Raw genomic sequence first — 26918 nt, 5'->3', positions numbered from 1 at the left:
GAAATAAGCAGGTCTTTAATCACCGCAGGAAGAAATGTACCCCAGGTCCAGTTTCAGAAGGCTGGTGTGGCAGTGCATCCTCACAGGTACCACACAATGTGCTATGGCCACTGTGAAACGGGCCCTGTGCAGCTCTTCTGTGAAACATCAGCATGAATGAGTGTGGGCTGTGCAGCAAAGCCAAATTGCAACCAGAGACGCCTCAGAAATACAGCTTCTCAAAACCTTTACTTTCCTCTTTTCTTCTGCAAAAAAAAAAGTCCTGGGGGAAAAAAAGGATCAGTATTGGAGTAAAAAAGGCAAATAATGCAGAAATGGATGTGCTGCCTTGGCTCCTGTGCTGCCTTGGCTGCTGTTTCACAGAGTACAGATTGGCAAGACTCCTCAACAGAATTAGCTTCAGCAGGAAAATCCAATGAAGGATTGATTTATAACTGTTGGTTGAAGGGGCATCTGCCAGTTGTTGTCTCTATAATGTAAATGTTCATAATGTAATGTGACTTATTTTGAAGCAGGGAAAGCTTGGCCCATTGAATACAGATATGATTCAGACCTTTTAGAGGGCTTGATTGTAAAAATTCAGCTTGGTTTTAAACTGGAGTCCCTCATGATTAGGTATGTAATATTTGAATGTATTAACTGCTTTGTAAAAAAAAAAAATATTGCTTCTCAAATTGCAGACCCAAATTTTCATTAGGGTGTGAAGAGGTGGGGACAGCTGTTTATCAGATTTTTTTCTTTTTGCATCAGATGAAAATGGCATATAGACTTCAGCATCAGAGGTAAAATTGCCTGAAATCCCAAAGTAGATAAGGAAAGTTTAGCACCTAAGGACTCACAAAGCTTTCCCTTCTGAAAGGTTGTTGGATTTTTGCACAGAGAAAAAACAGTATCATAGTTTAGGACAGGAGACGAATGCCACATTATATCCATCAAATATAACAGGGAGAAAAATGATTTCGTTATTTAAAATCTAATCTCTGACAAAGCTTCATCAGAGAATTGCTGCTAAAATCACTACTTCTACATGAAAGTTGTCCCATAATTTTTTAAAGGTGTGCTCAGCATCTATGATTAAAATTAAACTGAAAATAATGTTATCCTCATCACATTCCCTAACCATGTAGTCAAGGCTGATTCAGATGAGAAAACCACCTAATGAATCATCAGACCTTTTTCCTGTATTCCCTAGGCAGGCCACGCTACCTTTAATTTCAGTTTTCCTACAAAATAATTCTTCTACATATAAGACAGGCTGAGATAATAATTCAGTGTTGGGATTCATTTTATTAAATTTGAGCCAGTCAACATGGATTTCTTTAAGCCAACAGAGATCTGGAAAATATAGTCAATAAAAATTAAGGCTAAATTGATCTTGCCATAAGATAGGCAGTTACGCCAGGTCAGATGGATTGGTCCCTAAAAGAGAAATGCATGTTCCTCTCAATTGCTTACAACCCCAGAGGAGCAGCTGAGCTGGAGATGCTGCATGCTATGCCTCTGCAGTTATCTGGGGTGAGGAGCCTTCACAGTGTCAGATTTGCAGTACATCTGTCACATCTCCCTTTACTCTCAGGCTTTAGAAATATTCTGTTAGAACTGAATACCTCTGAAATCAAAGGTCATTTCTGGAATTTCAAATCTAGAGGCTGGATCTTTTTGTAGAATTCATCCACAGCTGTAATTTCCTTGATAATTTATCCAACATTTCAGCAAAATCACTTGCTTTCCATTCTTTATTAAATTTTGTAAGAAATCTCGATAAGATTCTTATTAAATGTGATACTTTATATGTTCTATTTTGTGTAATCTCCAAATCAGAAGACCTTAATACCATTTTTTATCCCTATTTTACTTGGGCACTCATGCATATTTAGAGATACATAACTACATAACAATAATTATACAGAAATAGAGAATAATAAAACAGACACCAAACTGTAGAGTATCTAGAAATATAAATTCTGAATTGTATATGTGTGTATGGACTATTAGTTCTGTTATTATTTTAAAAACAATGTCAGAGCACACAAGAGAGATAATTGGAAATGGTAGGGTGTCAGAAAATAAAATATAAGGAAACCCACCAAATTACGGGTGAATCTACAGAAAAACTTTACTAAAAATAAAAGGAGGCAATCTTGGGAGTTACAGTCTCTTCATCAGTCTATGAGAGAGCAGAACAAAGAGATGAGAAAATGTATACTTAAAGGATGGTGATTCAGAGCTCATAAGGGAATATATTATTGTAGTATGAGTAAAAGGTCTATGGGAAATATTTTTCTTGGGAGACCAGGAAATGTCTGAAAAAACTAAGCCACAGGGTGCATTAAAGAGAAATGTTTCCCTGGGTCACCATTCCTTTTACAGAAGGAAAGAGGAATCTATTAAGTCAGGAATGGACAGTAAGATCAAGGGAAATTAATGAGCTGGAAGAGAGACTTTTAGAGCTGTAGTAATGCTCAGACCTGTGGGCTGCCCTGAAATAGGATTCTGTTTTCCTGAAAACCAGTGATAACTTCATGCAGCTGCTCATTAGATAGTGCAGATAGCAGAGGAGAAATTGAAACCCTGGATGTGCTAGATTAGCGTTTTCCCTCTATTTCCTCCATTTATTTTCCAGATGGCATACTGTTTCCCTATTATGTCTTATTTATTTATTCCTCTTCCAACTCTATTAACCTCAGTGGATCAACAACAGAAATGACTATGGCCCATTGACTGCAGAATCTTATTTGATATTGACTGTTTTCTTTAGGACCATTTGATTGACACAAATTATTACAGTAGATGTGTATTGTAATTTGTAATGAAACATTTTATCTATTTGAATCCAGATAGCCTTTCTTCCAGTCTCCATTTGTAATGCTGCTTATTGGGATCTTTAAACCTTTATTGTATCAAATAGCAGTTATTTGTAGGGGCAGCTAAGAGCTAGGGAGGATTAATGCACAATCCTTCCACACTTAAATATCTGGCTGTTTTCATCTTGTCCTAGGTCACCACTGGGAATGAATTTGGTCACCTTGCCCTGGTACATATTTACAAAACTCAAGGAAGTGCCATGGAATTTGATGCAGTTATCAGTCTCACTTTAAAGGGGTACCAGAATTGAAATGATAGAAATCTCACCGACCAGGATTGAGGTACTTTGCAGGATTGTATCAGATGTTTAACACTGAGTTACACTACATTTATTTTTCTTTTATTCTTTCTTTCTCAAGCTCTGGACTTCTTCATCATAAATATTAAATATACATTACATGTAGAGAATGTGGGAAAGGAATGCAAAAGGGGTAATGAATAATATTTGGCTGTTTTTAGCAGGACTCACAACACAAATCACTGCTTTAAAAAGCTACAGATATTGTATTAGCTTTTATTTGAAGTTCAGGAAAATAGCTACTCCCTGATTTGATGCTTTGTGAATTGAAGGATAAGACCTTCTTCTTGGGTATTGAATCAGGGCAATGCATCCTCTTGGCTTGGGGGTGCACAGAGCAGAAGTCAGATTTTCTCAGGTAAATATGGCTTAAAATTTGGCCACAGGTGGCTTGTCTCCACAGCCAAGTAAACTATTTCAGGAAAAGAGGACAGAATCCAGGTTGAAGGCAGACAGATGTCAGGAGAGAGAGGCAGTTCAGGCAGCTGCTCTGCTCTCTCCTGGCACAGATCCTGTGCTCTTCCCAGGAGGTGCTGCTGGTCTGGGAAAAGGGGGGAAAACAAACCCTACCTGCAGCTGAGAAATCTGAAAAAACAGCAAAAACACCATGAATGGTAACCTGCTGCTCAGAATTGTCTCTTAAACTCCACACTGCCCATCTTGCTGCTGAGGCAGCTGGGAACCCATCCCAGCACTCTGCTGATGGGGCAGACGAATGAGCACGAGAGAAATCCTGGATGCCAGTGTGCTACAGAGGTGTGGAATAATTGCTATGTGCTATAAGTGATCAGCAGCTTCTGACCCTGGCCAAGCTGGAAATCAGAACAAAATGTTGTTTTGGTTTGATCTGAACTATAACAGTTTAATTCTTCTGGCTTTCTCACCAAACCAAGGAAAGGAAGGAAAAAATAATCTGAATTTATTTTCCTTTGATGAAAACTGAAGTGTGTTTGATTTTAGTGAGGGTTTGTGAAGGCTTGTTTTCTCCATTTCCCTTCTCTTTCTCTCTTTTTGATTAACGTCCATTAAACTTTTGGGTAAAATTATTTAAACCAGAGAGAAAATGTTTTCTATCAAATAAAATGATCTGATTTCCTACAAAGGGTTTTTCTTTTTCTTTTTTTTTTCTTTGTTGTCCAATATGCTAATTAAAAAGCACCTAAAATCTCTGCTACTTTCTCCTCAAAAAAAAAAAAAGGAAAGCAATTTTTGTGACTTAGCATTTTGAAGCATTATATTTTATTCTACAGTAGAATCAAATATAGTTCTCCCAAAGCAATAGCACATGTACTCAAAACACATTCCTTTTGCAGGGGAGATAACTTCTGAAAGCATTGCTCAGATACCATCAGTCTCCCTTTGCTGTATCAGACTCAGAAGACATAGAAATATGCATTAAGAAATTTATGGCTATTTCAAATTGTATTAGGGCAGTTACCCTCCTTCACTTTACTAAAGAGCTTTCTGATACAAAGGGTCCAACAGAGTTTCCTCACTTGTCTTCTAACTAGGGTTTAAGTGACTAGAAGATCTTTCTTACTTTTCTTTTTGGAAATGGCTCACTAGCAGTTAATCAGTGTTAAATTGCACAGCCCACTTACACTATGCATAGAAATAGAAAACACTTATGCCATTAAATGTTTATGTCATTAGCAGCTGTATTTTGACCTATGTTGGAGCTGTTACCGAATTAAAATAACTTTTTTAAAAATATAGCATCATGTCACTCATGAAGCAGTTAGGAAGAAGGAGTTTCATAGATCAGAGACAGCTAACACAAGCAAAAAAGACTACTTAATTTTAATATGTTAATGTAATAAAGAATATATGACATTGAATGACAGGCAACAAGAAGTGTAAGAGTGACTCTTTTTTCCAGATGTCAACATTAAAGAAGCCTGGACTTTGAGAAGGCACCCATGCTTATGTAAATTATGGACAAAATACTCTCCTAAGTTGTTTTGAGAGTGCCTGTTTTTCACTTAATCAAGCAAAAACTAATAAGGTAAAAATAAGTGTTAACCTTCTACCTCTGGATCATTTTAAAGTCACTTGCTCTTAGCTCTCTCCTAGTATGAATTGCCAAGTGGCAGAGCCACATTTTGGTGTTTGGAAGATTAAGGTAGACAAAAATCAAACAATAAAGAAACACTAAGTTTCCACAGTGATGAAAAATGTATTGAGTATCACCCCTCCATGGACGAATGAAATATTCCACCATGTTTTTTGCTTACAAAAGTATTACCCCTCTTTCTACAATATGGATATTATCTAGGGGGATGGTGTGCCTGGAGCATGCAGTGATGTGGGGAATGGAATGGGACCTTTGCTTAGGCACTGCCCCCCTGCTCAGCCTTTACCCTGGGTGTTGGCACTGAAACCTCTGTCCCTGCAGAGCCCCTGGAGTGATGGGAGCACTCCCAAGGGAAATGTTGCTCTCTGTGCTATACAAATAGCACACAGAGCTCACAGATGAAATGTTATAAAGTCTCCTCACCATGCAAACCTATTAATCCAGTCAGCTGCGCAGTACTGAGGCAATGCTTCTTTGGGAGAAAGATCCAGCATGTTAGCCTGGTCCCCTCATTCCTGTGACACAGAGGCAGGACAGGCTTTCTTTGCCACCTTTCACAGGATTTTAAGCTTTTGTGCCTGGTAAAAAGGCACAAAGCTGAAATCCCGGTTCATCTTGTTATCCAGTACACAGTGTAATGCTTGCCTTGCAAATTCACCTCCATGCTTTCCCCATATGTGAATAATTTCAAAGGTTTTAAACTGAAAGGATAATAACTCTTGTGTCTGACCTTCTTCTTCCAAATTATACTTCCTTTCAGTGTCTTCTATCTGTTCTAGGCAGCAAGGCTGACTTTCTAAATTCTGCTAAAATAAACTTACAGGATTAAGATATACAGGTGTTCAGGCAGAGCATCATAACAGCAGGTAAGAAAAGAAATCCAAATAAAATAATAATGAACTATTACCAAGTTTAATCCATAAACCTTGAAATAATTTTCCCTCAGCATTTCAATAAAAATTCCAAGACAGACTAGATGCTTCCCTGGATTCCAGTGATTTTTTTAATGTGAACCATAATTCACTGTTTATCTTCCTACATATACCTCCCATGGAATTTCAGTGGAGTATAAGTGCAGGTGGAGCAGCAGGTTAAGAGCTGAGGAGTAGACTGCTGGAGATCTGTTGTTACTGGAGGTCAATTGCATCATTTAGTGGGGAGCAGATTCCTATTTTTAAGCACCTAAGTGCCATAAATAGGAGCTTAGTTCCATTGTATAGTCAGTGGCAATATACAGACTCCTAAATTAGATGTTCTTGTTTAAAGTCTGAAGGACTCAACCTCTATACAGTCAGTTAATATTAATATTTCCCTGGTCCCATTCTTCTACTGAATTGTGTAAGTTTGTCTTGGATTGAATACAAAGGGAACTGCCTTTGTGACCAAAACATATATGGAATTAAAACCCATTTTCCTCATTTCTTTCTTCAAAATAAGAATACTCTATTGACAAGCACAGTCAATTCAAGGACACACTCAGTAGATGCTTCTGAATTATCCACTTCTTTTCTCTCTCTGAATACAGTGGGCAAGTAATGACAATTGCAATGTGCCGAGTTTCTTACAGAGCAGAGTAAGCCATAAGGACATACAACAGTGAAATAAATCTTTTGCTGTTGTGCCTTCAACTGCAGTAACTGAAAATATAACAGAGATCTGCTGTGCAGAGCAACACATGCCAGCATGGTGGAGGACAGCTGGAAGAAGAAATGCATATTGTGAATTGTAATAACAATGGACAGGTGTATGAGAGTTTTCTGAACTGGGGAACATGTTCCTGAAACTTGGCACATGTTGCTGTTTGCTCCTGGGCTGACATCCAGCAGAGAGTGAGAGGAAGCGAAATTGCTGCCATTAGTTTTGCAGTGTGCACAATTTCGGATTCACCAGATACCCAGGTATACCAGAGAAACATTTCTAAATCACACCAGAGCAGCTGTCAGGCAAGAGACTATGATCACATAATGTTTCATGTAACCTATGAGATCTTAAAAAGTAGGTCAGATTCACACTGAGGGCAGTGAAAGCAGAAACCTAAAGATCACCAAAACTGCTAAAAAACTTGGGTTTATCCTGTGATATTCTTCATACTAGTTAATTATTTACTTAAGTCTATATTATTTGGCACTAAGGGTAGAAGTTGAGCATCTTTACTGTTAGACATAGTGGTATCCTCAATGTGTATCAGAGAGGGACAAGAACGCCAGAGCTCAGATCTGCCTCTCAGTCCTACTGAATAAAGAGGGAGTCATGTGATTACTGCAGATAGACAAGGGTGAAGCCATGTAAACAGAACCCCAAAACTGAAGTAATATCGGAGTGAACAGCACAGGAAAGCACCATTATGCAAAAATCATAAATGCAAAAAAAAAATATGATGGCACAGAAATTAAATTTTTTTGTATCTGTAATACTTTTTAGACCCTGAGTAAATCCAGGCTGGGTTACATCTCCTTTTATTAGGCAGTTTATGTTGAAATTATTAACATTTGGTATACTTAAAATATGTCTCAGTAGACTATAGAAATTAATGTATTTTGCCTATTTTTAGACATCTACAGTTTAGATCTTTCAGGGGTCAAGTGAATCCCACTCAAGGCATCTGTCTGTCTTAGAAAGAGATTTCAGTCATTGTGTTTTCAAACTATGCACCTATATTTAAAAATAGATTTTCTGGTTAAACAATCTGAACAAAGGTTTTCCTGAGGCTTTTATCAGTGACTTCAGGATGTATCCTAACCTTTGAGTATTCAAAACTGAACTCTTTCTGTAACTACTGTGATCTTACAAAAATTGTATCAAATTGTACAGGGTAATTTTCCTTCTGAGAGCATGAGAAAGGTATTTTTTTGGATGAGGTTAAAAATCTTTTTCATCTCATAAGAAAAATAAATCAACAGATTAAAACAAAGAACTTTAACATATTGTCATATATGCTATTCATTGAAATCTAAACAAAAATTGTCCTGCTTAGTTTCTCATATGCACATATATGTTTCTTATAAACATTTCTTCATATGCTTATGTCTCCCAGGGTAAATCTAGAAATGCTAATATTTGAAGAGTGGTATGGAAATGAGCACAAAGGATGCCTTAGGTACAGGCAAAGGTTGGCTGCAGAAATCAAAATGAAAAGAGAGATTTAATGTCCCAAGCAGGAAGATATTTAAACATACTTTGAATTTTGAATGCCCAAAGGAATTAAAAATGTGCTAATGTTAAACACATGCTTAAGTACCCTTTCTGACTGTCAGCATTTTCTTGAATTGAACATGAGCTCATGTCTGGAAGGAAGAGAGTGTCAAATGTCAAAATAAAATTTTAAAAATTACAATAAATAAATAAATAATGCACGTTTTATTCTATCTCAGTGCACATAAAATTTTCTGGTGTCCTGTCACACATTTAAAGAAGAAACACTGGTAGAAAAGAAGCCATCCTAAACCACAACATGAAAATCCATACTGATGATATAAATGTTGAAGGATCGGTCCAAATAAATCAGGAAGACAGAGGATCACACAGCTCTAATCTGTATGAAGTTATTGTATAAGTCCATCTTAGAAGGCGGTAAAAACAACCTGGAGAATGAGATTTTTCTGGGAAAAATTGAAATGAAATAAAATGTCCAAGATGCAGCAAAGCCTTTGCCATTAGTAAACACTAGGACAGGATCCAACCAACTGACTTTGTTAAATCTCTGCTTCATTCTCTGTGACATTAATTATCTGCATTTGACTGGCAGTCATCTATTCCCAGTTTGGACAATTTCCCATTAGTGTACCAGGCACACGGCCTGTACAGGAGTTATCAGGCAAAACAGTGACTACATTGGACTGGACTGGAACACAGTCCTGGCTGCATGAGTCAAATATCACAGGAATTTGTGTGTGGACGATGTTTACCCAGACTTTTCAAGCTCTTGAAAACACATAGTAGGAAAACAAAACAAAACAAAACAAAACAAAAAAAAAAACCAAACAAACAAAAAAAAAAAAAACAAAAAAAACCAACAAACCTAAAAATTCCAATCCTTTCATTTTAAAAGTCCTTGCTTTTTCATCTGTATCAAGGTATTAACACGAGGCTTCTTTTTCTCTCTTTCCCAAAGTACAATGTGTCCCAAGACTTATTAATTATAAAAGTGTCAGTTCCACAGTCACAAAGCACAATCTCTAATCTCCCACTTCCTGCTGGCTCACAAATATATAGATATCTGTACATATATACATACATGTACACCCATATACAAATACATATATACAATGATTGCAATTTTCATCTATTTGCCTCCAGGAAAAAAAAAAAAAAAAAAGGAACCAAAAAAAAAAAACCCAGAAAACCCACAGAATAATAATGAATAGAAAACTATTTGAATGAATGAAAATTAAACCTTGGCATTCCAAGATGATGGTATTCATATTTGAGAAAGAAAAAAAAGAAATAAGTATAGCTTTGAAATCTGTAGTGAGGCCATGCACCCATAGACAGAGAGATGGAGCTTGAGGCACAAACCTGGAGCAAATCATGCCATGACAGCAGCATACAAAGGACCAGGTTGTGCATCTGAAAACATGAAAAAGAAACATGCTGCGTCTGAAAAAGTGTTTGGAAGTACAACAATTGTAGCTCTGATTCATTTTGTATAAGCTTGTAGATAGAAGGACTAATTTGTTTCTAGGAATGGTTTCTTATGGTCACAATTTGACATCCAAAGCTTAACGCTGTGGTGTGCTGCTCTTCCTAGACAGTTTTTTCTCATCCAGATTCCTGGATCCTCTCTGTAAACATTGTAGTTTTGTCTTCCATGGGATACAGTACAAAGAGAGTGTTTTCATCTTGCTAGCAATAAATGGGCAGTTGTTTACCCCAGAGATTATATGTAGACCCAGCAATTGAAACTGGTTTGCTATCTCCTTAATTGTCCAGTCTACAATTTGGTCTACAGTCTACTGTTGCTTTGGAATGACATTTTAACAATGTCAGGTTGAGTAGAATATTAAATACAACCCTAAATGGTGTTAAATTGGCACTAAATAGACATTTCCCATGATAAAAATAACCAAATGAGTTTTACTGTATCTGGCTAGAGCATACAAACAGCGTCAGCTGTCTAATGGGGATAAAGGGAAAAATGGTTTAGACACTTTGCTGCTTCCTAGTGCTTTCTCCTGGTTTGACCAGTCTATTCCAGCCGTGCTAGTTCTTGCCAATTTCTGTGCTGTTCTATCCAGTACTTCAAAGAAACATGTTGCATGTGGGGGGTACATGTCAAGAGGAGAGGAGTGGAGAGTGGCAGCAGCCATCATGCAAGGAGCCAATGCCTTCAAGAAACAAATTGCTGTTTCTGGAAGTGTCTTTTTCTGTCTTGAGGTAAATTATTTAAAGACTAATTGTTTGACAACAGATCTAAATGAACTTGGCAATTTCGCTGCATTGGATCAGACCTATAAACCTTTACTTTAGCCCACTGTTTCTCAAAGGGATGAGTAAAAGTCTATTTAGAAAGTTGCATGGAACGGAGCAATTAGGAGATATCCCACTCACAGATAAATGGCTTTCTATCAAGAGTGCTTGAAAGCTGAACTAGAGTAGATTAATTCAGCTAAGAGACTGCATGGTAGGAAGGCAGATTCACGGACATGCTTTGGAAACTCAAATTTGCATAGAGACCCCAACATGAACCAGTCATGCTGGCATACCATTTAATAGAAGATTCGTGGTTTGGCACCCATCTCTGCATTCACTAGCCAAAATTAACTTATTTTGTCAGATGTGGACAGAGAACAGCAGAATATAAATAGTGGAAATAAGTAGATAAAGAGCTGAGAAGGAAATCCAGCCAGATACTAAAGATACAAAATAACCAACTGCATGGTTTACATAGAATTGCATATTTCGTGTCTGTTTGGTCTCAGACAAGAGTAATGTAATTTCATTCCACTGTGAAGTAAAGTGGATACAGCTGAGATATCTGGTGCTGTAAAATCACAGGTGGTACTCACCTGCCAGAAAGAACACCAAAGCTCTCTCTGTGCCTTTATCCAATGAAGTTGTCTTCAAGCTAACTTAGAATCTTCTAGAATTGGTGAACTTTAGTGATTGTGAAAATTGTGTCCCTTTTCTTGATGACTATCCCTGTCAGATTTTAACACTGATGCTTTTTCTCTTATGGAGGAGAACTAGTATTTGCTGATGATTTCAAGCTACATCCCAAGAGATATATTTTCTGGGATTCAATGAAACTTTTTTAATGCTTAAACTCCTTCAAGGTAAAAATCAGTATCTCCGAGGTATAACCATATGAGTTTTGAAGGAAAATGTCATATACATCAAATGATATCTGTGGGGGCAGAATTCATTTCAAAAATGCTAAGTAAAACCAAAATTATCAGCATAAAAATGTATTAAATGAATGTTTGAAAGAAATGAAGACATTTTTCTATGTTATAACATTGAAATATAATGTAATTTGCAAACATGATCTGTTTTTTTTCATATCAGTTTCTAAGGGTCCTTCATGCAGATACTGAGCTCTCATGCTGACTCACCCTCTTATCAAACAGATGGATCTGTTCACTTCCAGGAATGTGAGAGAATTAGGTTGTTTCTGAGAACCAGATGGATGTAAAGGCAGGAATAACAGCAAAGGACAAGTTGGTGTTGCACTTTACAGCTTCTTTTCTGTTTCCAAGGCAGCATAAATGGCAAATCCAAGGAAAGGGGCAACTTTAGCAGAGATTCAGAGAGGGCATCAGGTGAGAAAATCCCTTCTGTGTTACATGGCTGCTGCTCATGTGCGCATGCCTCAGACAGGCTGTTCTTCACTTACCTGCAGTTTGTTCAGCTGGTAGAATTCCTTACTTGTCCACAAGTGGGGATTTGCCTGGAGATTCTTCTGGATATGCTTATACTATTGCCAAGTAAGCTCACAGAACTAAGATGAGCATTAGCAGAATTTCTCCCATGCTAACAGTTCATCCTCTCATTTCCCCCATATGGTAATCTGATATCTGCACAGCTTTCCTGATCCAACAGCTAAGTTTTGTTTGCCAGCATATGCATTTTGGACTGTGAGAAGGGATTTCTCCATAGTAAACTAATAGCCCTGAAGTAAAAGAATTCTGTAGGCATTTCATGTTGCTGTTAAGAAGACTGATCAATTATAGACAGCTCTCTCTTTGAAAAAGGTCACAGAGACAAAAAATTGTTATGAAAAATAATGGAAAGAGTGGAAGCTGATTTCTGAATTACAAAAGATTAAACAACAAAACTGTTCACTACTTAGTAATATGACCTTGTTTAAATATTGTTTCTTACTGCATTTTTTTTTCTTTATTTGTTTGTTTTTTGTTTTTTGGGTTTTTTTTCAATATATTATTCTTAGGAAAACATTTTTTTTCCTTCAGGGTGTCTATTCAGCATGTACTTTTTATGTAACCTGGCCTCTACAAACTTCGCAATGAATGGGACAAAGTTGAATAACTGTCTCAGAAAATAAAACTGATGAAATATTTTATGAGAGATTTTCACTGCAATGGAAGCCTGGTGTACTCCAGTGTGCAGCACTTGGCACATGTAAATAGCAAAGCATAAGAAGGATTACCAGCTACTAATTTTATGAAAGACCACTGGAACTAAGAGCAGTGTTGCTATCACCAGACTTCAAGGATAACAGCAAACTGAAATAAATCACTCATTCCTTTTTAGCAGAAAGAAATTTTATGATAAAAATGTTTTAAGTTGATGGAGAAATGAGGGGAAATGGTTTAATGTTCAGAGCTGAAGAATGCTGTCTGAAAAGCAATGTTTTTGGAAAGATTCAGGTATTGATCAGGCACAAGTGCTTTGGGCAGTCATTTACTAAGGGGCTACAGCAAAACAGAAGTAAAATTTATTTTAAACTGATAGACAAATTTTAGTGCTACAAAGACATTGGTAAGAGAATATGTTTTCCCAGAATACTTCTGATGGCAGGAGGACTTTATTCTTGCTTTTTAGCCTTAAGGCATTTGTTTCATTTTTGTTGCTTTGAACAGAATTGTTCATGTGAGTCTGGGTTATTCACATGCCTTGGAGTTATTGGTCTCACCCAGACTTTGCAATCAGAGATACAGATCCTGATACAGTTGACTGCTCACAGAAGTGTGAATCTGGGAATACATAAGAGCATCAAAGTATTTTACACTATGCAGAGGATCTTTTGACATATTTACACAGCTAAAAATTGAAATTGATGCTCATTGGTATCTTCCTCAGAGACAGTGCTCTTATGTTTCAGAAATGACCCTAAGTACCATTCTGCCCCTTTGAATACCCCAATATGCTAAACCAAAGCCTAAAGTCAAGCTGATATGTAAGTGCATTAAGGAATAGGTAAGTTTTTCTTTCTACTTCTGTTGGGAAGGGGTGAAAAATGCTAACTATCTTCTAAGAAATGCAGATGGCAATAAAGGTTAATGGGTTACACCATTTAAATGCATATGACATTGGTAAAAAAAAGGAAGTAATTTAATATTTTATCTAATTTTTTTGTAGTTCTCTATACAGTGCTATTTGTGGCTGTGTTACAATATTATTTTATTCATTATTCTTATATTTTGGTAACAGTGGGTTGATGAATAAAAATACTGTTAGCTTGCCTGGGAGAAATTTGTAGAACAATATGCAGCAGAGGAGAGGACATTCTGGATCTCTGACTCAGAAAAAAAGGGAAATTAGCACATTAGGCCAAATTTCACATATTCTAGAGGAATACCTTTCTTTGCCAACTTCAAGGTTCCTCTTTAATGTCAGTTGTCAAGAAAAACCCCATATAATAATGACAGTAAATCACTATTGTGTTTAAGAATTCTCCCTTCTTGACTACTAAAAATAGCAATTGCATACACATAAGAAACCCAAGCACAAAAACAACAACAACAACAACAAAAGAAACAAACAAAAAACTCCCAGAATGACACATCTCTCAACAGACCTTTTTAAAAAAATGTAAAGGTTTGTTGTCGTTTGATCAATTTTGGTTTTTATTCTGGATCTAAAATGCTAAATCTAATCTGCTAAAATACTTGCAGTTTACTTCCTGCAAAGTAGGTCCAAAATCATATTGAAATTCAGGGAGAGCCTAAGTTTTAATTTCACAGTTTTCTCTACTTGGTTGATTTTTTTTTAGTGTTTTTCTCATGCTAGAGAGAAATTAAAATAAATTCTGACAATTCACAGTTTCCAAAAGACAAGATCTTGTTTCTAGTTACTCTGTATTTTTAGTTTACTCACCACAGTGCCTGATTTCTAGCTAGGGTTACATCTGTCAGTCTGGAAGTTCTCCTAGAACTCAAAATTAGTTTGATAATCTGTGTGTTGCCAGCACTTTAGCTTGACATCCCAGAAGCTTTGTTACATTGCCAGATTTGAAGAGGTCTCTCACCTTTCCCTTTTCTGCAGTGAGTGTGAAATTGATGCAGACATAGCTTTTGAGTAACAGGATGTCCACCAGTTGGATTGTCATCTTCCTTGTACCTAAAAAAAAGTTTCTGAACCAAGATTCCTCCTCTTGTGTATAATAAAAAGAGGAAAAGAGAGAAATATCATCATAGGATTATGTGAGTCAAAACTCCTGGAGAGGAATCAATTTCTACAGCCATGCAATTTTAAATACCAACAAATGTGCTACAAAATATTATGTAAAGAGTTTATATAACTAAATTTTGTTCATGTGATCTCAAGGTAGATCTAAAACAGTAACATAGGCTTGACTAGCTATTGTTGACGGTTTCCTGTTTAGTTTTATCTCTATCTCCTTATAGATGCAATTTTTGTGGGATTTAATCAGTATGTATTGAAAACATTTAATATACCCATTGCCATCAATATCCTATTACTAATTACTTTAAATTTTAATTAAATGTTTTCCAAATTAATAACAATACTCAATTAATCATTACACAGGCCAATCATCTCAGTTCATGGAAATCAAGCATGAATTTCAGAGCACTGCAAGCATGGCAGGCAGAACTAACCGTGATCAATAAACAGCCTCTCTCCTAGGATTTTCAAATATTCCTAGTTAATTCTATTCACAAAATACTGAGCAACAGAAAGCAAGAGAGAACAAAAAGGTTATTTACATCTCCATCACAAACCCCTTCATTAGTTCTTATTCATTGCCAATAATTTTGCTTTTAGCCATTATTGGCATTTGAACATTTGCCTGAGTCTGGTCTGCTGTCCCTTTGTTTTAAAAGGATTTGAACTGCCAAACTTTCCTTATGAAGCAAATAGATTATAATGGTCACTCATGATACACAGAAACGGGTAATGTGTCTGCTCATTTCTGAGGTATTTTAGAAGATTTATGCTTACAAAATGGGAATTATGAATGGTGAACAAAGCCATAAAAAGCACACATAAAACCTATCATAAATCCAAAAATATTCCACCTAAATCTGCATCCTTAATCAGTTCAGAATCTTCTTCCCCTCACGTCCCATGCTACCTCTTTATCTTTTTTTTTCCCCCAAGATTTAAAGAAGATAACCATAAAATCTTACTGAGATAACAAGTTTTCCTTATTTTTGATGCTTAGAAGCAACAAAAGTCTCATGAGAAAGTTTCTGTTTATTAACTACTTTCTGCTTTACTTGAAGTTTTAAAGTAAAATAGAGGAGCAGTATAGCATTTCAGATGAATACTACAACACTTTTACTACATGGCTGAAAAGCATCTTGAGAGAACCTATTTGAAATTTACCCTTTGTGGGGGGTGTCACACAAATGTTGCTTTGAACCATAAAAGGTATAATATACTGTATAAAATGGATGATTCATATTTTCCTCTTTTTTCTTCCAAGTCCAAAATCACTCCATCTCACTTCTTATCTGCTCGTATTTATGTCTAGTATCTTGCCAGGCAGCTGTCACTTCTTACAGCTGCTTTGAGAGAGCTGTGTCAGTGTGGGACTGGGCACAATGAAGCTGTGATTTATAGCAGCAGCAGCCTGTTGGCAGAATTCATTTGACTTAACTTGCACCATCTAAAAGGACGGGCCCTTTTCCAGCCTTGTCTTCCAGGAGCCCGTATTGTCTTTGGAGAGAAGTTGACATCTCCAGAAAGTGATGCATCTACTGCCAAAATGGGTATTATATAACATACTCCTTTTCCTTCAGCAGCAATGAGAACACACGCAGTTGCTTAAACCAGTAACGTCACTCTCACGTGGCTGCAGCCTGATGGAATGGATACAGACTTTTCTCTTATTCAAATGGTCAGGGGAATGTACTAACCATTCCCAGTCAGGAGTCTCTACTGGATAATTTATTTATTAATTTATCAATTCACAGTTGCTTAAACCATATTAATTGTAAGCCCTCAGCATGCGTGGTCATACAGAAGAGAGTAATGCAGCCTTTGGCTGTGAGCAGAGCAGAGCTCTTTCTCTTAAAGAGGAAGTGGGAATTTTATGGTCTTTTCCATAAACTGAAGCAACAATATAGTCCATGAGGCCCTTCTAGCTTGTTGATTGATGAGCAAAACAATGTTTCAGCTGTATTGATGTCCTTTATCTGCTAAATATGAGGATGTGGATCAGGGGAACATTGTAGGGGAGCAACAGAGTGAGGAAGGAACAGGACTTGCTTTGTATACTGGATAGTGAGGGAATGAGACCACAAACTCTTATATGTTTATTGCATACCAGTCCTTATTACAAAATATGGAACAAAAAGGAAGCCAAATTTCATTATATAGTGTGCAGAGAGAGCTGAGGCAGGTAGCAACCAGGTGTTTTGCTTATTCTGAAGGTTCAGGACAGGTTTTTTACTGAGTGGATACAATGCACACAGGGAATCTGAGCCAAATCAAGGAGCTGATCATGAGCCTCTTGGCTTCAGGAGGCTTTGGAGCTGTTTCTTAGAGCTTGAGTCACTCCTGTTTATCCCTGCAGTGCTCAGAAGGACAAAGAGAGAGCTGTGAGCTCTGCACAATGCACTCCTTGTACAGCAGAGACAGGTAGGTCCCAGTTAATTATTTCTGTCTTGCCCTGACACATCAAAACAGTCTGTTACAAGTTTGTCCTTCCCTTTCCCACACCCTTTAAAAAAATCTACCACCACTCTTTATTTAAAAGGCTCAAGGATGGCATTTCAAGAGTGTCCAGTGGTCGCCTGTGACAGCCTGGAGACTGCTACTATTTGCAATTTAATTCCATCACCAATATTTTATGACTGCATCTACAGGTACTGTTAGCTGAACAATATTTAATTCCTTGACTCACAAACCTGACAACAAGTACTCGTTCATGGGCCCCATTATGCTTCTAGTGGAACTTGCAGCTTGCTTTTTTTTTTTTTTTTCATTTGTTCTGCTGCTTGAAATCTGGGTTTACTGTAAGATGTTCAATGTTCATAAACAATAAAGTCATAAAAGAATTTAAAAAAAGGTGATAGGTTTCAATCTCGTCTAGCACATTGGTTATTTAAGAGAAGGAAATAGACTTCATTTCAACTTAAAGAGATATTTTGTTCTTTCCTATTAAAAAAAATAAAATATCTGTTGGCCTATGCAGGGCTTCCCCTTGCCCCCATAATCTAAGGGTAATGGCAGTCCTTAATTTAAAAATATATGCCATTACATCTTTCTTTGAGTATCTTCCCACTGTTAAAAAAGTTTTAGAATGTGCCAAAGTTTAAGGTTGCACCCATGTTAATATTTCCTAAACTATGACAGTACTTGGCAGTTACAGACTTTGGCTTGTTTTCAGACTTAAAATTAGAATTTGTATTACTCAGTTGACTTTTAAGCATAATTTAAATTTTAAACAGAAAGACCATCTTTCAGAAACTATTTGTGGCAACCAAAATGACAGAGAGATTCAAGAGGTTTTCTAGTCCAGTAGCTACCAACAGATGTTGGTATATATATATATATACACCATCTCATATACCCCAGCATATGAGAAATGGGCCACAAAAAAAAAAAAAAAAGTGTCCAAACCCTCCTCTAAGGCTCAGATAATCAAATGAAAGAAAATACAAAAATTAAAAATAAATACTCAAATCTCAACTTTTTCTGATTGTAAATGAAGATGAATTTTGAAGAAATATACAGAATCTTTTATGGTTTTATATTACATAGCTCTTAAATGCTTTTTAGAACATTTATGTGATACTTAGAATGACTGAATAAAGGCATCAAGTTATGACCTTTTACTGTCTAACTTATCTTAAAGATCTCCAGTGATGGCATTTCCACAAATTCTCTGAGCAATCTGTGCCAGTGATTTTGCATTTCCAAATAGACATAAGCTATAGTTCTTACTGCACCTTGGCTCCACCACTTTTGGTTCTCTCTCACACACATGAGAACAGGTTATTCCCTCCCTTTAGCAACAGCCAAAAGTGAACATAAGATTCAAATTCCTCGTGTGACTAAAAATGCCTATTTACCACAATGTAACTATAAACCCTTACCTTGCATCTCCTAAGCCAGCTACTCACATTTGTCTCACTGAAACTACAGAGGTGATAGAAGGGGAAAAGTTTTAAATTTGTTTAACCAGAAACTATATATTCATAAAGAAACAACCTGCCCCCTTTATAGAAGGATCCACATTTGTCTGGAGACAACTGGAAAGGTCCTAAATATGCTCATTTAAAACATTTTAGCAATACTGCTCTGTTGCCTCTGGCAATATTCTTATGACATATTTATATTAATATATGTATTTATTTCAAATTACTTCCTTTTCCCTCTAACTGTGTCCTGCAGATTTTATGCCAGGTAATTGCTTCACTAGACTCTTGAAAATTGTCAGGTTTTGTCTAAAAATATATTTAATTATAAATTTTCAGAAACCTTGCTTGTTGCTTTAAAATTAAGCAGTAGAATCAGGGAACTAATTTTAATGATGATTGCCATTTTAATGGGCGAATATTTTTAGCTAAATCTAAAATGAAAAAAGGCTTTATGGTTTGGGGGAACTTTAAGTGAGTACAAAACTGTAATACATCTACCAAGCACAGATAACAGATTATCTTAATTCAAATTATGAAGGTATTTATAGAACAGACCAGCAAGTGGCAGTACATGTTGTGCATAAATCATGAATGATAAGACTGAAATCTTTAAAATGAAACTAAATAGACAGTCAAACAAGCTTTCATGTACAGTCTTATTCATTTTAAGTGTCCTGCCAAGAATTGTAAATGCTTCATTCCACGGAATTTATTTTCCTGGAAATAATAAGTATCTCTCAATTTCAGGAAAGAAAGGAAACAACTCTCCTGTAACTGCTGGGATGCATTTGTGTCTCAGTTGATCAAAATGTATGTACTGTAAGCCTAATATTGGCTCAGAGTGGAAAATGGAATTTTCCAGCGACCGTAGTGTTATGAATTGCCATGACTCATAACATATTCCAATAAATAATCACTGCCTATGGGTACTGTATTGTAATGGATCTACAATGCCTGTTCCAATGGTCTTTGACCCTGATATCTTTAATGTGAACTCCATTTTATGCAGTTTATTTTCATAGGTGAAATGTTAGAAGAAACCATAATAACCATAATATTTACTATTACAGATTCCTTCAAAGTCAGATAAATATATTGCTAGCAACATGTAGCGCAGAAAAGGGAGAAAAAGAAGAAAAGGGAAAAGAAAAAATAAAGAAAAAGAAAAGAAAAAGAAAGAAAAAAGAAAAAAGAAAAAGAAAGGAAAAAAAGAAAAAGAAAGACTGTAGCCTTCATTCTGTGAGTTAGCTAAGAAAGCAAAACTGTGTGTGTTTTTGATAAAATACTACTTTGAAATCCCTGTGTGTATTAGTAAAGCGTTATAACAGAAATATGTTTTTCTTCTCTAGAAATATTTAGAATAATGTACTGTGAGACTGTAATGATTGATACTCTCTGAAAATAGTGTCCATACTCAGAAGATGAACATAAGTGTATAGAGAGAAATAACAGAGGAACCCATTGGTCTTTCTCAAGACATCATCTCCAGAGATCACCAGTATGGGTAAATGAGAGATACTTGTACTGGAGCCCTTTTAACCCTTCTCTGTTAGTTTAGGGTATTAACTGGATTGCTAAATACTGTTCCTTGTCAATCTGAGTGTTGGCACATGTACAAGGTTTGTGTTGAATGACGTTGGCAGTTTTTATCATGTGGTTTCATGGAGACACACAGAAATTGCTTTCCTTTTGCATCCCTGTTCCTGAGGTTGCTTAGCATGATGGTTCTGCTTGTTTCCTTCATGAAACTAGGCTGTTCAAGCAGCATGCTGTGACATTTGTTAGTGAAATGCAGTTAGAATTGACTGAAAAAATGTCAACTACACTTTTGAATTTCAGAAAAAGTTTCTGCACGTTTAGGTTACATTTGCAAACGGGCCAGAAGCAGTGGGTGGTGTCATTCTCCGATGCAGCAGACCAGAATGGAAAGAATAAATTGAGGTAAAGGAGAGTAAAGATTCAGTGCCTTTTCTGACTGATGGATTTTATATCTCCCCTTTCTCCCAGAACTGTGTCTTTGCTCTGCCTTAGCATATTTTTAAGTGTGCTCTCAGGCTCTCCTTCTAAAGATGTTCACTTTTTCCTGGAATGATTTTTGATAGCAGAAAAAAGAACCACAGCTTTTCATATCGCAAATGGAAATTGTTAGGCTGAAAGGGTCATTCTTGCTCTCTGAATAAAATTTATCTCATGCAAAATGAAATATAATCAGTGGGAGAAACCAAGAGACATTCGCCTGCAGATGCATAAGTGTACTGAGTTTATGCATTTTCTCTGTGCATTTAGAGATTTAAATCTCTGTCTCACAAGCTCATAGTAGAAGATTCTGAGACCCAGATAATAAGATTTGGATTTGGGAGGAATTTTTCTTACTGACCTTTACTGGAGGCATTCCACTTAGTGGCAAGAGATACTTAAGTATAAAGACATGCCTATGAGGTACAAAGCATTAAAATACAGGCAACAGGACAAGGATATTCTGTACTGAGTCTTGCCCAGTCTGGATGAGAAGCTAAAGCAATATTTCTTCAGTGTAAAAGTCCATTGCAAGCAGATGAGACAAGTAAGATTATCCTCCATAAAGACTGTGAAGTAGACCTTTTCCACAAGGTTATTTCTCAGTCTTTCTCTTCCTAGCATCTCTTCCCAGAGTTATTTCCTAGCATTTGCTATTCTATGGGATTGCTCTACTATATGTGCAAAACTCTGTTCTTTTATTTTTGAACCTTCTGCAGTTTCTGTTGGCCCGGTTCCAAGGTTTATCAGGATATTCTGGACTGAATCTCTGTTGTGATTTGATGAGACTTCTGGTCCCCAGGATGTGCCTGAACAACACCAGAAAATACTCCTAAATTCAAAGTATATATCTTGTGCTGAAAGTCTCTAAAATATGGGTATTTTTGTATTCTTGACTTTGGTATGAAAACTACATAACCTGAAAAACTGATAAAAAGCCATCTTGAACCATGTTTTATAATACCTAGCTCAGAAGAGAAGATGTAATTTCCTTCCTATATGATCTAGGAGAAAAGCTCAGGTTTCATGTTTTACTCATACTTCCAATTTTTTGTTCTCTGACTTGGACTCCCTAATCAGAGGGCTGTTATACAAAACGTTGGCAGAACCATGCAGTTAATTCAGTGTATTTCTAATCACATAGAATTCTCTAAGATTATTTTTAAGATCCAAAAGGTTGGCAGAACCATGCAGTTAATTCAGTGTATTTCTAATCACATAGAATTCTCTAAGATTATTTTTACAATCCCATTAAAAAAAAAAAAATCAAGGAGGAAATCTGGATGATCAGGCCAAGCATAAAGCAGAATTTTGCTTATTTACAGGCATATTTACCTCTGTTTCTCCTTGCTGCTCCATTTAGGAATGGTTTGGCCTTTATTTGACTATATCTTCTGAATATGGGTCTCTGAATGCCCCCTCAATTTCATTTCTCTTGGCCAAGTCCTGTAAGAGAATCATTGACTAGGAATCATCTCACACTGAATTTTAGTGTTATATTACAGAAGTCACAGAATGAATAGGTTGGAAGAGACCTTAAAGATCATCGAATCCAACCCATGCCCCAACACGTCAACTAAACCATAGCACTGAGTGTCACATCCAGTTTTTCTTCAAACACATCCAGGGTTGGAGACTCCACCACCTCCCCGGGCAGACCATTCCAGAACTTTATCACCCTTTCTGTAAAACCTTATTCCTGATATCCTAAATATCCTTCCTAATATTAGTGAACTCCTAAAGAAATTACCTTCTTTATTCTGGAACTGTGTACCTCTGCCTGCTGTAGACTTTGGCTACAAGACTATATGACCTTATTTAATGGGCTAGAAAATGTTGACATAAATAAGAATCAGACAAAAGTAATGCAACCCTGGCTGGAAGCTGACAATTGACCTAGCTACAAAACACTGGATAATCAGTAACCATGGCTGTAACATCATACTGAGGATTCCAGACTTTGGGAATGGAAGATTTACAGCACCACATAAATTCTTCTGCACTTGATTTTGCTTTTGTTTTCTCTTACAAAGGTAAGGTAATCCCTTGAGTGTGTGGTAACTGGCAATGTTTATTTTGGGATATGCTGCAGACAGTGTGTCCAGGTGGTGTTTTCTAATTCAAAGATGAGGTCAATAAAAAGTGATGGAAAATGTTAGCAAAGTCTTGGCCCAATTCTCTCTGTTCATTTAGGAATTTGAATAAGACTTTCCTGCTGTTACAATATCTTCTTTGTTCTTCCTTGCCCAGTCTCTAACCACCCTCTTATTACATGGCAAAGGAAGATTAAAAGGAGAACATATCCTCCAGTTATTTTCCTCTGAAGTAATGATATAATAGCAATTTAAAAAAAAATCAAATAATGTGCAGGGGAATTAAGCAGAAGTGGAACAATGAAACAATACAAGTTCTTTGCTCAATTTTTTTCCAGAAGAAAAAGATATACTAAACTATTTCAAACCAACTATATCAAATAGGGAAAACATAAAAAAAATTAGGAGAAACAATTAACAATAATCATAATACATCCAGCATTATAACTTTCTGACAGTAATGGAAAAGCTTTGTGATTACATTTAATCTTCTTTTTCCAGTTCAAAACTAACTGTGCTTTTCTGTTCAAGGCTGAGTTCTCCTAATACTGTAATTTGGTGGACAACCAACAGAAAATGTTAAGCAGAGAGTGTTTTAATGAATGAGAGATCCAACAATTCACTAATATAGCAGGAAAAGCAGGAAACCATTAATACAATTGCAAATGTTAACAGATCTCCACAACCACTCCTGGAGCCTGTGCTGGCCTTATTCTTCCAGTCCTCAACTGTTATCTGAGTTCTCAAAAGGTGATGAACTGAAACTTTTTCATCAAGTGTATTCAGAAAAAAAAAAGTATGAATGCAAGGTAATATCACAATCAGGTGAACTGCATGATTTATTAATCAAATAAAAAACAGACAAAAATGTAATATTTTAGGTCAATATGTGGCAACTAGAGTGGAGTCTGCTGCTTTCAATTAAAAGAAAAACAGAGGCCCAGGAAAAGTAAATTGCTGAAGGAAGGACAGGAAAAAGAAAAAATTATTCCGAGCCTCTAAATATAGAAATCTCTCCTGTGATTTTTTTGTAAAAGATATGACCAGCTGCAAGAGTTATCCAGATCAGCACATTTTTTCATGATGTCTTGACCTCTTCCCTTACATTGAATACAAAAGTCCCAAAGCAGAAGGGATCTATATCCTTGCACACATCTAATAAAACTACTAATAAAATAAACTAATAAAGCCAAATGGTAGTAAAAAATAATTATTGATATACCAAAGCCCCTGAAAAATATTAACTTTAATGGCTACTGCAAGCTAATATCTCTTTTTTTGTGAGAATGAAGATATATTGAAGTGACATTATTAGTTTCAGTTCACTCACATATATATTTTGATTTGTCTTTGCTTGTCCTGTGGTACTATGTATGTCCTGAGTTGAGAATATATGCTGGCAAGAAAACATAGGAGGAAATGGAAGAATAAACTCATGAGAAGATGCTCAAATATAAAGACTTCAGCAAAAGGCCTTTTGTTATGTTCTAAACCTTTCAAATATTTTTTTTACATGCTGTCACTTTTTATTCAAGTTAGTTGCCTGTCCTATATCATGTTGACTTTTTTTCGAGTCTATAAATAATATCAATGAAGCAAGTGGATCAGAATCAGAGTTCTAAAGCTACGTTTTAAAGAATATCCCACTTAAGAATTAAATTAAAGTAGGTGTTTAAACTCATGTGTCTTGAAAAACTAATTTTTTTATACTCTTGAATTTAAACAGACATCAGATATTTATTAAATACCCTTCTGACTGTTCAGAGCCATCAAAACATTTCTTTCTCAGTTTACTGCACAAACAATCCTGATACCTCCAAGTCAGCTGGATAGGATTGTTAAACAAATATTCATCTGGTTGTGTTTAATTTTGGAAAACAGTCTTGCTGACAGGATCTTAGGAAAGAGTGACAGTATTTAAAAAATACAACATGTCATTTTCAGGGTTCCTTCACTTCTTTGAGCCTTATAACAATGAGGTTGAGCTACCAACTAGTAAAGAAGACTTATCTCTATGAATACTGAATAACACTGTAAATTATATCCCTTTGTTTATTGCCCTTTATAATCTCCTTCAAAAGTTTCTAAAATACTGCTGTACTTATTTCAGAGGCACATTATAGGCTTCATAGCAAGATTCCCATGTCATTAAAGTTATATGCACTTACCATTGTAAACCATCTACGTGCAGGCCAATAGAAAACTCATTCCATTGTTGTACTTTTCTGCAGTGTTTTCAAGAAGAAACTCCAAAATAACCAAGAATTATTCCAGCCTGCACTTGCATAGATGATTGATTCTGGATTTATGTTTTAAAATCCCACTTCCAACAAAAAGGTCCCATTTGTAGTCACATCTGTTGACTTTACTCTCAGAAGATAGAAGCAGAAGAACTCCAGCAACAAAAGTCACACCAGAACCACAGAAACTAATGGGCTTTCCTGTCCAAAAACCTTGTAACAGGGCAAACCCAACTCTCAGACTTCAGCAAACTCCCAGAATACAGGATTTGGTGCATCTGTGTTACTGGGTACTTGACTCTATTAGCTTTCTCCTAGCATATGTCAAGATAATTTATAAATTTTCTTTATATGTCTTCATTTATATATTTAGACATTTTTGGAAATATGCTTTTTAATCCAGAAGATAAAATTTATGCAATACCCATATATAAAGTCACATCAATTTTTAAAGTCCTTATTTCCTCCTCTCTCAGAGTTGTGCATTCCAAATAAAATGGCTTTTGCATACCCTAATTGAAAAAATTGAGTACATGCTTATAAGACAAATATATTTCATAACAAAACAATGATTCATCACAAAATTGATCAAAAAGTTGAGGGAGCAGAAAAGATGAGCTGTATAACATCACATTTGCTGAAAGACTAAAACACTGAAAAAAGACAAAAGAAGTTAAAATAGATAATAAAGGCAAAAGGAGAACCAAAAGACAATTACACAAGTGGTTACAATAGATAATAACATTTCAGGCATAGGAAGAGACAGAATTCAATGAATGAGAACCTAGTGTTTCTAAAAGACAGCAAATATTTAATTGTTTAAAGAACCTTCAGCTGAGACCAAGATTAATAATTTTCCACATTGTGCACTTGGAGGATGAAGAGATAAAACCAATATCCTCACCAAAGGGAGGAGGGAGATGTACTGGTGTTAGGAAACATGCATGTTGTAGGAATGATTGTTCTCCAGATCAGTGGTGGCTTTTCAGAAAGTCATAAGAAGGTTAAAAGATGCACCCACATGGATGAGACGATACACAACAGCATTAACGCCCTCTTGAACTTGGAAAACTTTATGCCATCAACTATGAAGCACATCAAAGCATAATGCTTCTTGATTGTAAACAAACTTTTCCTCCATGTATTTAAAAATGGAAGGTAAATTCCATCTACTTGTGTATATTTTTTCTCTGCATGTTTTCCTGTCCTATTAAACATTAATTTCTGTGAATATTATAAACATATCTTGTCAGTGAGTATTAGAAATAAAGGAGAAAAAAACCCTTCTATTTTGGCAAATGTCAATGGAATTTTTGCAATTAAATCCCATTAAGTGATTATTTAGATGCTAGTATTTTGTAGGGAAGAAAGGTACAAGGACTGGCACAGAAAAATTTAAGTTCTTTCTCCCTCTCTTTTTTTTTTTTCAATTTGGACCTTGAAATGCTAGAGTAGCTCAAGGATATAGATTATCTAGATATATTAAGACTTCTAGGCATACAGTGTCTGCTTGTTGGATTTCTTGTGTATAATATGAGCACTGTAAATTTCTTCAGGTACTCCAGTGATGTTTGTTTTTCTGTAATGTTGTTTAAAGTGACTGGCATGCTTTTTAGGAAGCAGACATTTCAGTTAGGTAGGAATATAAGAAGTGGAAGCCAAAGGATGATCAAGTACTTGAAAGCTTATCTCAGATCTTATTCTCAGGGGTACATACACAGCTGCTCACACTGAACATGCATATCAAACAGGTTCCCGCAGGAATTCTAATATAGGTATCTCAAAACTTAGAAAATGTAGCAAAAAAGCATAATGATGTAC

General features: G+C 36.1%; 2 long non-coding RNA genes across 2 annotated transcripts; one reads left to right on the top strand and one right to left on the bottom strand.

The window, feature by feature from the left end:
* The first annotated feature begins 3005 nt into the window (after nt 1-3005).
* Nucleotides 3006-6102, top strand: LOC128810022 (uncharacterized). Its single transcript, XR_008437898.1, has 3 exons — nt 3006-3146; nt 5043-5168; nt 6017-6102. It is a non-coding gene; the product is annotated as an uncharacterized LOC128810022 (long non-coding RNA).
* A 15360-nt stretch (nt 6103-21462) lies between these two features.
* Nucleotides 21463-22743, bottom strand: LOC128810017 (uncharacterized). The gene is made up of 3 exons (XR_008437890.1): nt 22539-22743; nt 22100-22210; nt 21463-21573 (listed from the first exon to the last, which is right to left on the bottom strand). It is a non-coding gene; the product is annotated as an uncharacterized LOC128810017 (long non-coding RNA).
* Between the last annotated feature and the right edge of the window lie 4175 nt (nt 22744-26918).

The sequence above is a fragment of the Vidua macroura genome, chromosome 1 (assembly GCF_024509145.1).
Source record: "Vidua macroura isolate BioBank_ID:100142 chromosome 1, ASM2450914v1, whole genome shotgun sequence".
Lineage (NCBI taxonomy): Eukaryota > Metazoa > Chordata > Aves > Passeriformes > Viduidae > Vidua > Vidua macroura.
This window is presented reverse-complemented; position numbering and strand designations above follow the sequence as displayed.